The sequence below is a fragment of the Paramisgurnus dabryanus genome, chromosome 24, assembly GCF_030506205.2.
Source record: "Paramisgurnus dabryanus chromosome 24, PD_genome_1.1, whole genome shotgun sequence".
In the NCBI taxonomy this organism is placed as follows: domain Eukaryota; kingdom Metazoa; phylum Chordata; class Actinopteri; order Cypriniformes; family Cobitidae; genus Paramisgurnus; species Paramisgurnus dabryanus.
Genome location: NC_133360.1, coordinates 16,021,448 through 16,032,493, shown reverse-complemented (window position 1 = coordinate 16,032,493; position 11,046 = coordinate 16,021,448). Strand labels below are relative to the sequence as shown.

Genomic DNA, 11,046 nt, shown 5'->3' with positions numbered 1-11,046 from the left:
TTACGTTTTCTGAACATGTGTTTAACTTGTACAAACTAATCAAATATTTTTTGCTTGTCCAAATCAAGAGTAGTTTATTCATACAACTCATTTACATTGTGGACAGTGGTTCCATCCAATTACTTTTATTTACTTTAACACAACAATTTCTATTTCAAGTTAAATCACACACAAAAATATACTTTTTGTAATAAACTCTATATAACATTCCTTTTATTCATAAAAGATTCTCAGACACCAGTTCTTCAAGCCATGTTTATTGCACTTAAACTACAGATACCGTAAAGGATATACCGACAAATGAGATGCACTCATCAACTTGAAAAACTTGCAAAGTTTTTCAAGGACTTTGGATATTACAATGTAACCTTATAACATTACAATTTTTTACACTTACTGACAAATGAAATGCACGAAGCACCATTCAGGCAGTTTTTTCAAGCCCCCGGATACGTATAATTAAACAACATTATTACACAACTGTAATGCTAACTGACAAAATAGGTTGCTCTCCATTCAGAGAGCTGGCACATGCGACTTCCAAAGATTTTTCAACAACTTTGGTATAATTTTAAGTTAAATGGTACTGTAAAAACATTATAAACGTTAACATTCCATGACAAATTAGATGCAGGACCATTTACGTACAGCCAAAGCTTTAAACAACTCTACATTAATCTAATTAAATAGAAACACACTGCAAAACTATCAAAATAAATTGACGACACTGCTTACTTCCTGAATGTTATTGTACTGCCATTTCAAAAACATGGCATTTACATATGAAATATTAAAACATTCCTTTCTCAAAACATCTGCAAAAGGCTTGGTCTTCAGCGTCTGAACTTTATGAGATAGTTACTTCCCATCTAGCTCCAGAAACAACAACTGCAATACTTCAAAAGTGTACCTGAATTTGGGAAAGTAGCTCAAGTTCAGTTCATATTTCAGTCCCATCAGCATGGTTGTTGCATACACAATGTTGTTGAGGTCCGAGAACTCTTAATCCCTTTAATAACACTCCAACATCTGCTGGGCTGTCTTCGATGTCTGAACCATACATTTTTACAACAAGCACTCCCATTACCATCTTCTGGATCGCCTCCTGGGTACTGGGTGCATCTGTATCCTGCAGGTGAGAATGACAATGATAAAATTATTTTATGTTTATTAATAAGTTCTGAAAAATCTCATTTACCATTTAATGTTATTCAAAACCAGCACATCACTTGATTCTGTAAAACTGAAGTATTTTAAGAACGGTCTCATATTCCATAATGTACAACAGCCAAAAAGTAAAATAGGGCAAGTATTGTTTGCTTACCAACATTATTTAAAATATCTTGTTTTCTGCATTAGAAAGAAACTACTAGGTTTGAAATACCATGAGTGGAGATGAGATAAAATAAAAAGTTATCCCAGGTGAAAAAGTACACGTCCATAATGTACTTAAAGTGCTCTATTTTCATGCACTAATTCTGTACGTAGTATACTAAAAATTCTTCTTTTGTACTACTTAAGATAATCTTAAACATCTTGTACATTGTTCACAATGTCAGTCTAAATCAGATTTTAGGGCATATCCGATTTGACAAACTCATTGTCCATATTGTGGATCACAACTGTTCGTCCTGTAGCGTTCTGCCGTTTTCTGGATTATCTGCAATGTTTCTATGGCAATGGCGTTGCGTTGGCACGACAATCTGCCTCAACATCTGACGTGTTTACGTTTTATGTGACGCAACAGCATGACATAACTGAAAAGCTACACAAATGCGATCAGAGCGGTCAGACTGACTTGGATTTCCAGAAATGCGATTTGAAAAGGATTTTAAACCACCCATGGATGTAGCCCGAAAAAGATTTGAAAAAACACTGATTTCATGTGGTTTTTGGCCGTTCACACGTTCTAAATGTGATTGAATTGGAATTGATGGATTCGAATATGCACCAAAATCATATTTAGACTGACAGTGTGAACAAGGTATAATTGTACTTCCCTGTTCTATTATTGAGACACCATGAATATGAACTAAAATGTTCTAAAAATCTATTTTAAAAATGTATTTAAGTACCACTCGTAGTAAACTTGAACCCATCTTTGTATGAAAGTTGGGTTCAAGTTTACAAGTTTTAACTAAATACATTTTTAATACAGAGATAGTATATTCAAAGCACATTTTAGTTCATAATCATGTTGTCTCAAAACAGCACAAATAAGTACACTTAGATAATCTTAAGAACATCTTAAAAAGTACTAAAGAATAAATTTTAGTATACCAAGTATAAATTAGTTTAAAATAGAGCACTGTAAGTACAATATGGAAGTGTACTACTTTTTCACCTGGGATACCACAACATTTCAATTCCTTGATAATACAGCAAAGTATATATATGCACATATACTTACCAAATACTCTTTAATTAGACTGGTCGGGTCTTCATTCAGGTAGACAAAGAAAGATCGGAGTCTGATCAATGTTGTCAGTCTAAATATGTAAATATCAAAATTTTATTAATTGTAGCATTCACAATATCAGGTAAACATTTACCTTTATTTTTAGATTATTATGCAAAATACAGCATGTAAGTGGAAAACAACAACAAAAAGGGACACTTTAAACTGTACCTATGTTTCTTTTTTTACAAGTTCCAGAAACTTTCTAATTCCAATTTCACCAGTGCAAAAAGAAGTTTTATTATAAGGTTTTAATGAGTGCAGTTCATCATACCCGTGTTGTGGAGACCAGCAGGTTTTTAATTCTCTGTCCATTGACGACTCCTCGTTTTGCATAGATCCTTATAAGCTTTGCAGAATATGGATTCATCTTCGCCAAGTATGTAGACACCAATGTGGCTGTTGTGATTCTTTTAAACTGTGCACAAATCTACAAAATAAAATAAATTATTGTTACCACAAAACCAATAAAGTTAAACATAAATGACTCAAAAACTTTTCACTCACCTCTTCCCTTCTGAAAAGAGCAGGCCATCTAGTTTTGAAATCTGCTATTGAAGGCGATTCCTTGACAACCTCATGTCTCCTGATAGAAAAGGTCTTGTCCATCAGCATTCATAATGTTTTCTTATTGTTCTTTTTAATTTCAGACAGAAGTATTAAACTGACTACTTCCAGTGTTTTGGATGTCTCCGTTTGTGGATGGTAAGGGCAGTAGTTCACCTCAGCATTGCATGTTTTTTTTATATATATATATGGTAAACAGCACTGGAAATTCCAGCTGGTTTGGGCTTGAGTAAATTTAATTTCACTTCATTACAGCCAATTTTTCTCAGTTTTGTTATATATTTGGCAAGACACACTTTTGCAACACAGTCAGAGCTTAATGATGTAGATTGGGTTGAAAAAATGACTGTGTCACAGGATGAAAGTGAAAGAGCTGGTGATGAGCAGGTACTCCTTTTGAGAACTGTTCAGTTGTGGTGGGGGCAAGTTGTCACAATCACTTGGTGTTGTCAGGAATACCACCTTTAGTGTACTTTTGTCTTGAATTTCAGATGTGTACATGAGATTTAAAAACTAATTGCCCAAGTCAGAATCCATGAACTGCAGCCTTAAATGTCCTTGTAGATTACATTGTTTTTCTATTTCCTTTGACAGGTCACTCACTGAAGTAGGAATGGCATACTGAAGGATCACCTTTTGTAACTTTTAGCCAGACTGGAGAAGTCATTGTGGTATGACTGTGGAAAACAAGTAAAATTTAGTTAATTATTTTTTTTAAATCAATTGTAAGTATGGTTTAAAAAAACATTAACTTATGAATTGTCCATTTAACAAAATAAAAGCATATTTTACAATACAGTATGCGTGGACTTGTCTTTTCAAAGTCACCAAACAAAGCACCAACCATATAACTCAAGCAATGGATAATCAATCATCAGCTAGCTAACTAAAATAGGCACTGACAGACTTTAACATACAATGCAGTTTACCTAAAAAAATGTGTGATATGCTCTAGTTTAAATAATCTGTTTTAATAAAACACATCTGGCTTCAGTCATGAACAAAAGCATCACTTGCCTCATCACCATAAAAACGTTTGACCTCCTGTAATACTTCAGCAATGGAAACTACACCAGGCTTAAAATCACTCACTGGTTGTGTTTTCTGTTTTTGTGTGATATAGAAGTCCCATTGACATTTGATTGGAAAACACAACCTGATAACATGCAAAATACCGTTTTACTCTTCTTTAAGTGACTGTTTATGTCAGCAAAGTATTCTTTTTCTGATGACAGTGCACTGCATGCCATGCACACAAATTACAAGTGAAAGTGGGCCTTTGTCGTCATGCAATATTACATCTGTAGCTTAATTCCTACTTAAATGAACAAGTAGAGCATATCATGTCTTGAATATATCAATTAGAATATGTACTATGATATCTATGATAACCACCACAACGCACGTGCAGCAGTCTTTCATGTTTTAGTACTTTAGATCACAAATTTTACATTTCAACATAACTTACTTTAAGTATTCATTCAGAGTAACAAATAAAAATAAACTTTAAGAAGCCCTTGAGAAAATGCTCTGACTAAACACAGGAAAATACGTTTCAAAAGCACTATTATCACCAGTAAAACAAGTTCAATGGCTAACGTTACCACCGGAACACGACGGAAAATCGAAGTTCAACTCACCACGAACACGTGAAGCAATCCGTTCATTTTGAAACGCACAAATCACGCAGTTTACAACACTGCTGCTATCATAAAACACTAATAATGGCCCGAAATTGAACAACACGTTTAATACTGTTTAAACACGAGTACATCACGTTTAATACGGTTTAAACACGTCACACGATAGATCGCGTAAAGCACTCCATTACATTTGAAACGCACAAATCACACACTTTACCTCACTGCTGCACAAATGACGTGAAATCATCACCATCAAAAACAAACACCATCGCCTTAAACATAAAATAAAGTTGCCTCAACAATGTTTTAAGATGGATTGAAGAATAAACGTATTTAGTTTACTTACCACACCATCACCTGCGCGCCGTCTTCGTGGAAGTCGTTAAAATGACGTCACATCCTTTAGTTTGAAAAAAATTCTTCTTCTTCTTCTTCTTTCTTTTTTACCAGCGGTTGGTAACCAGCTTAATGGAGCATTACCGCCCCCTCTGTTCCGGAATATGAACCTGATAATAGGTCTACTCTCTATCGCAAAGTAAACCAATTACTTTAGTTTAAAGATAGGTATTTAGGTAAACCAGAGTGAATAACAAATTGATTTAGCATAACACATTACACTTGTATTTTGTCTTAAAAATAAATGTGTATGTGTTAATGTAACTAAATATATTTGTGTATAATGAACAGTGCTACAAAACCCATTTTTTGAGTGTGGCGTGCCCTTCATTATTATTATAAAATACTTACGCAACCCCAGCCAACTATATACAACTTAATACAGAACTCAGAAACTATAATTATAGTAGAGATACTGATCAGAGGTCCTGACTTATCATCTGATAGCCCACATATAGTAAAGTAATGGCTGTACATCTTAGTTCATCGGTATAGACAATTAGCATGAATTTATACCCCGGTCGTAGATTTATGGTGATAAAGGATCTCGTAATACTTATAGTAAATTAGAATAGTTAATGATACAGAGAAGATTAGAATGAATAAAAATGTAACAATTTATTAACCAGGTAGGTTAAACATAATTCAGAAGCCAATTTACATTCCAATTCAAATACGAAATAAACAAAAACCGTTGCATACCTGGTAAGGAGATGGAGATCTGGTTACAGATTCCTCAAAGTAAAATGACAATACATGATGCTGTGCCAGGACAACATCATGGGGGTACATTTCTCGATATTGAAAGTCCCGCCTAAATCTTCTACACATCTCCTTAAATAGCCAGAGAACAAAGCATATAGGAATTTGGTACTGATTGGTTGTTGTAGAACTAAGGGCTGTCCTTAATCTCTATACAGTGGGTGATTGGTTTATGCTTAGAATGGGAGGTGTCTATCAACATTGAATGAAGTTTCACATATACTTTAACATTGAATTCTGTTGTTATATGAGACCATTGTAACCACTTGCGATGAGACATTTCAATAGAAAACAAATAAGATACAGATTTTAGATTCTTTGTGCATGTAGCATTTCATATACAGTTTGCTTTTAGAGAAAATAATACAAATGTATGACACCCTAAAGGTGTGTCTTTGAAACCCAAATGTGTCTCAGTGGGAAGTCCACTGTGAATCGTGGAGAGAGGCTTTTCTCGCGCACTCACTTTGCCCCCATGCAGTGTCCTTTGGGGAGGTGCTATCTTATTTAGGAAATTGTCTTACATGCTCCTCGTACTCCCTGACTTTGCACAGTGTCTGTATGAGAAGGCTCATTGGGGAAAAGGCATATTTGAGCATGCCTCACGGCCAGCTGTGTGCCAATGCATCCAAACTGAGTGTTTCCTTGGTACGCAGTATGTGTGTGTCGGCATCTTTCACCCCGGGAATTTCGGATGAAAGAGGAAGGGGAGGACGGGCGGTTTTGTGGCCATTGGTAGCTCCCAAATTCCTCAGAAGAACTGAAGAGGGGAGAGGAAATCGCTCTATTTGACTATGGGTGTCAGCTGAAAAAAAACACAGAACAGAATGAATGAGAGCTTCTCCAACCGGCTCTCTACTAGGGAGGAAGTGTCGAAAGAACGGTCCCCTACGTCTCCAGGTCGCCCGGCCCTGTGGTGCTTACACTTCTTTTTTCCTTTTTATGTAGCAGGGTGAGCGGGCAGGGTGGGCTGCTTACTGCAGGTTCCTCAGCACTGCCTGGATGGATAAACAAAGGTAGATGTAGCAGGAAGCCCTTGGCGAGGAGCAGGCTGAGGTGCCGATGTAGATAGACTGGATGTAAGAGATGGCCTGAGTCTGTTTTTGGGCAGTTAACTCTTTCACCGTCATTGACAAGATAACTCCTCAATTAAAAGAAAACGCTTCCCTGCCAATGACAAGAATTCCCGGACCACTAGTGTGAACATCATACAACCAACAGCCTGTGTGGTGACAGAGCCTATAGGTTAGTCGCTGCACAAAGGTCTGAAAAGACAGAGTTGTGACCTTCCTCGTGCAGATCCATCAGAGCCTTAGCCTCATGTACCTGCAGCAAAGCCATGGTGTGATGTGCAGAGCCCGTCCAGGTGGCAGGGGTGGCAAGTGATGAAGCACACAGGGGAGTGCAACACACACACACAAACTTAGAAGAAGTAGAAATGGTGGGAAACCGCGAGTCTCCACTGAGGTGCCTTTTCTCCAACCAACTTCAGCATGCAGTGTATTTCCACAAGCAAGAGAGAGTTCTCAGAAGCAGTTGACTGCCAGCTTATTGTTGTATTCTTACTCGCGGTTTCCAAGGCAACCGAGGTTACGGGGTTCAGGGTGTGCGCATGCGTTGTGAGAATGTGTGGCATATGAAGTAAAGAGTTTATCGTTCTGTGGAATTGAACTTCTTTCTGAATAACGTCTCGGTTACGTATGTAACCCTCGTTCCCTGAAGGAGGGAACGGAGACGTCACGTCGTGACCGACGAATTGGGAACTCGCTTAGAGAGACCAATCTGCTTCGAATACTACTAAAACGCCAATGAACTTGGCATTGAGATATTTGCATAATGCTGGCGCCGCCCCGCCAGGTGCGTATATAAGCCACAGGTGCAAATATGGAAATTAGCTTCATTTCGCTGAGAAAGCCGGAAAGTGTGACCGGCCGATAAACAGCAGGGAGCAGCCCTGTGGCGACGGGACGTGACGTCTCCGTTCCCTCCTTCAGGGAACGAGGGTTACATACGTAACCGAGACGTTCCCTTTCAGTCGGTCACTACGACGTCACGTCGTGACCGACGAATTGGGAATCCCTACCAAAACGCCACTGAGGGCTGACCTCTTCCAGTGTCTGCGTAAAGCCCTCCGGTTCCACTTAAGGATAAGGAGAATTAGGTTTTAAGGCAGAAGGCCGGGCACTAGATGTTCCTTTAACCCCACAGTAGTGCTAGCGACTGGGAAGCGCCCTATCTGAGCGGTATAGGGACGCTGCGGAAGCCACCGCCCTGTTAAGGGCTATTGGTGGGCGAAAGTCAACCGTAGTTGAGGTATAAATGACAGCCGTGGCTGTGTAAGCAAAGCAGTGCTCTGCTGAGGGAAACGTGGGCTAGTAGGATTAACCCCACGGAAAATACTCACAAAGGAACCCGGTGGGACGCAATGTGGATGCCCGAGCCAAACACAGGTTCGCGAGGATGCAGCTAGTGAGAGGCTGGCAGCGGATGCTCCGCAACATCAGGCTGCCAAGGCAGCGGAGGAAGGCAAAACAAATTATTACGCGTTTTTGCCTTGGTGGCCTTCCATACTGAGCTCAGTTTGGAGCAGCAGTCGGAGGCTGCAAGCCGACCTGCGAGCCTGTTCTCTGTGCTTCCCCTAACGAGGAAAGGGCACGAGAGGAGACAGGCTCGACACGAACACTAAAATCTAATGAACGTATTAGGTGTCGCCCAACCAGCAGCTCTGCAGATGTCTGTTAGCGAGGAACCACGAGCGAATGCCCAAAATGAGGCAACACTTCTAGTAGAGTGAGCTCTCAAATTAAATGGACAAGGAATGCCCTGCAGATTATAAGCAAGGGTGATAGTATCAACTATCCAATGAGACATCCTCTGCTTAGTGACAGCTTTCCCTCTCTGCTGACCACCATAACAAACAAAGAGCTGATCTGAGGTCCTAAGGCTTTGTGTGCGATCCACGTAGATGCGTAACGTTCGTACGGGGCATAATAAAGCCATGGTTGGGTCTGCCCTCCTCCGGGGGGCAGCGCTTGCAAGCTCACCACCTTATCTCTGAAGGGAGTGGTGGGAACTTTGGGCACGTAGCCTGGTCTGGGTCTCAGTGAGACAGCAGGACCGAACTGAAGGCACGAATCGTCAACAGAGAATGCATGTAAATTCCTTACTCTCTTCACGGAGACCAATGCTAGCAGGGTCAGAGTTTTCATTGACAAAAACTTCAGACTCGCAGACTGCAAAGGCTCGAACGCGGAACCTGTAGTAGGGCTTCAGCACCATGGACAGGTCTCAGGAGGAATAGAGGGAGGGCGCGAGGGGTTTAGCCTGCGAGCGCCTCTTAAAATCTAATAACCAAATCATGCTGCCAACTGATCTGCCGTTAATAAGCGAGTGATGAGCAGAAATAGCGGCGATATCAACTTTAATGGTGGAGGGTGACAGCCTACCATCTAACCTATGTTGAGGATATATAAAAGCACAATGTTAAGCATTCTCTGGGGTCCTCGCGTTGCGAAGAGCACCAGGTGACGAAAAGGGTTTCATTTAAGCGCGTAAGCCCGTCATGTGGACGGTGCTCGTACCGCGTCGATGGTGTTAGATACCACTAGCGATAAATCACCTAAACCTTGCGCGCACTCAACGACCATACATGGAGATCCCACAGGTCGGGGCGCGGGTGCCATAATGTGCCCCTTCCTAAAGAAAGAAAGTCCTTCCTAGGGGAATTCGCCAGGGAGGGGCTGTCGCGAGGAGCGTTAACTCTGAAAACCAATTCCTGGTCGTCCAGTATGGGGCGACTAACGAAAGGCTCTCCTCGTCCTGCCTGACTTTGCACAGTGTCTGTGCAATTAAGCTCACTGGAGTGAATGCGTATTTTTGCGTCCCCCGCGGCCAGCTGTGTGCCAACGCATCCACGCCGAGGCTGCCCTCGGTTAGTGAATAAAATCCGGCGACAGTGGGTATCGTCCGGCGACGCAAACAGATATATCTGCGCACGACCAAACTTCTTCCAAATTAGCTGGACCGTCTGGGGGTGGAGTCGCCATTCACCGGGGCGCGCAGCTCGGGAAAGCGCGTCTGCCGCTGTATTGAGCGAACCCGGGATGTAAATGGCACGAAGGGACCTCAGATGCTTCTGACTCCAAAGGAGGAGATGACGAGCGAGATGCGACAGGTGACGAGAGCGCAAAAACCGCCTTAACGGTAAATAACGCAACAGTCGTAATGTTGTCGGTGTCGGCTAATACATCCTTCCCTCGCATCTCCATAGCGGAGCGTACAAGTCCCAGATATACAGCGCACCGCTCGCGGCAGTTGGGGTGCTATGCACACCCCTGAGACTGCAAGCCCGTCATACGTGGCTGCTCATCCCGTGCTGGGGGCATTGTATGTGCTACAGAATGCCAGGAGACCCGACTCAGGGGCATATCTTGCTATCGGAAATGCTGGGTCTGCCACGGGGTAAAATTGAAATGACACGCAGGTGTAATGGTTACACAGTGTATGCCGTTGCGCCACGCTCTCCTCGAGACTCGATCGTAAAACCAATGCTGAAGCGGTCTCATATGAAGCAGCTCGAGCAGTGTCACAGCCGCAGCATGCTGCCATATGTCCAAGAGCTTCTGAAATTGTTTCAGAGGGACCGCGTACTTCCCTCGAATTAAACCGAGGCAAGTCAGAACTGACTGGTTGCGCGCTCTTGTAAAACACGCCAATAAATCGATCGAGTCTATTTCCAAAAAGGATCCTCTGCACGGGGCAAAGTTGCTCTTTTCCCAGCTGACCTGATGACTTAAACGAGCGAGATGCTGAAGCATTAAATCTCTGTGTTCGCGCACGTCTGCCGAGAACGAGCCATTATAGTTGACGTCAATATAAGCAGAATACGAACAACGCTCTCTCTCTCTGATATTTTAATGCCATGACTAGCACTTTCATGGAGACACGGGGAGAGAGAGACAGCTCGAATGGTGTACTTAGTATTAGTATGTCCACTCCATGAACGCAGAGCGAAAAACGGTCTAAGGCGAGGGGAGATGGACACATAAAGTACACGTCTACAGGTCTATGCTGCAAACCGATCTGAATATTGAAATACGAGCCTCGGCGTGTCATCCTAAAGGATCACACTTGTAGAGCCGGTGCGTAAATAAATCGGTCGTAATCCACCGCGTATTTTGGGTACTATGAGATAAAGGCTGGAAAAACCCTATCATCATT

At 41.6% G+C, this 11,046-nt stretch overlaps 1 long non-coding RNA gene across 2 annotated transcripts; it reads right to left on the bottom strand.

Moving 5' to 3' along the window:
• Positions 1 to 237: 237 nt before the first annotated feature.
• On the bottom strand, positions 238 to 5,368 carry LOC135729367 (uncharacterized). Of its 2 annotated transcripts, none has more exons than XR_010525677.2 (5): positions 5,015 to 5,368; positions 2,966 to 3,702; positions 2,733 to 2,888; positions 2,411 to 2,489; positions 238 to 1,129 (listed from the first exon to the last, which is right to left on the bottom strand). It is a non-coding gene; the product is annotated as an uncharacterized lncRNA (long non-coding RNA). The 2 variants fall into 2 exon arrangements; XR_010525678.2 differs by lacking the exon at positions 5,015 to 5,368 and adding an exon at positions 4,886 to 4,973.
• Positions 5,369 to 11,046: the final 5,678 nt, after the last annotated feature.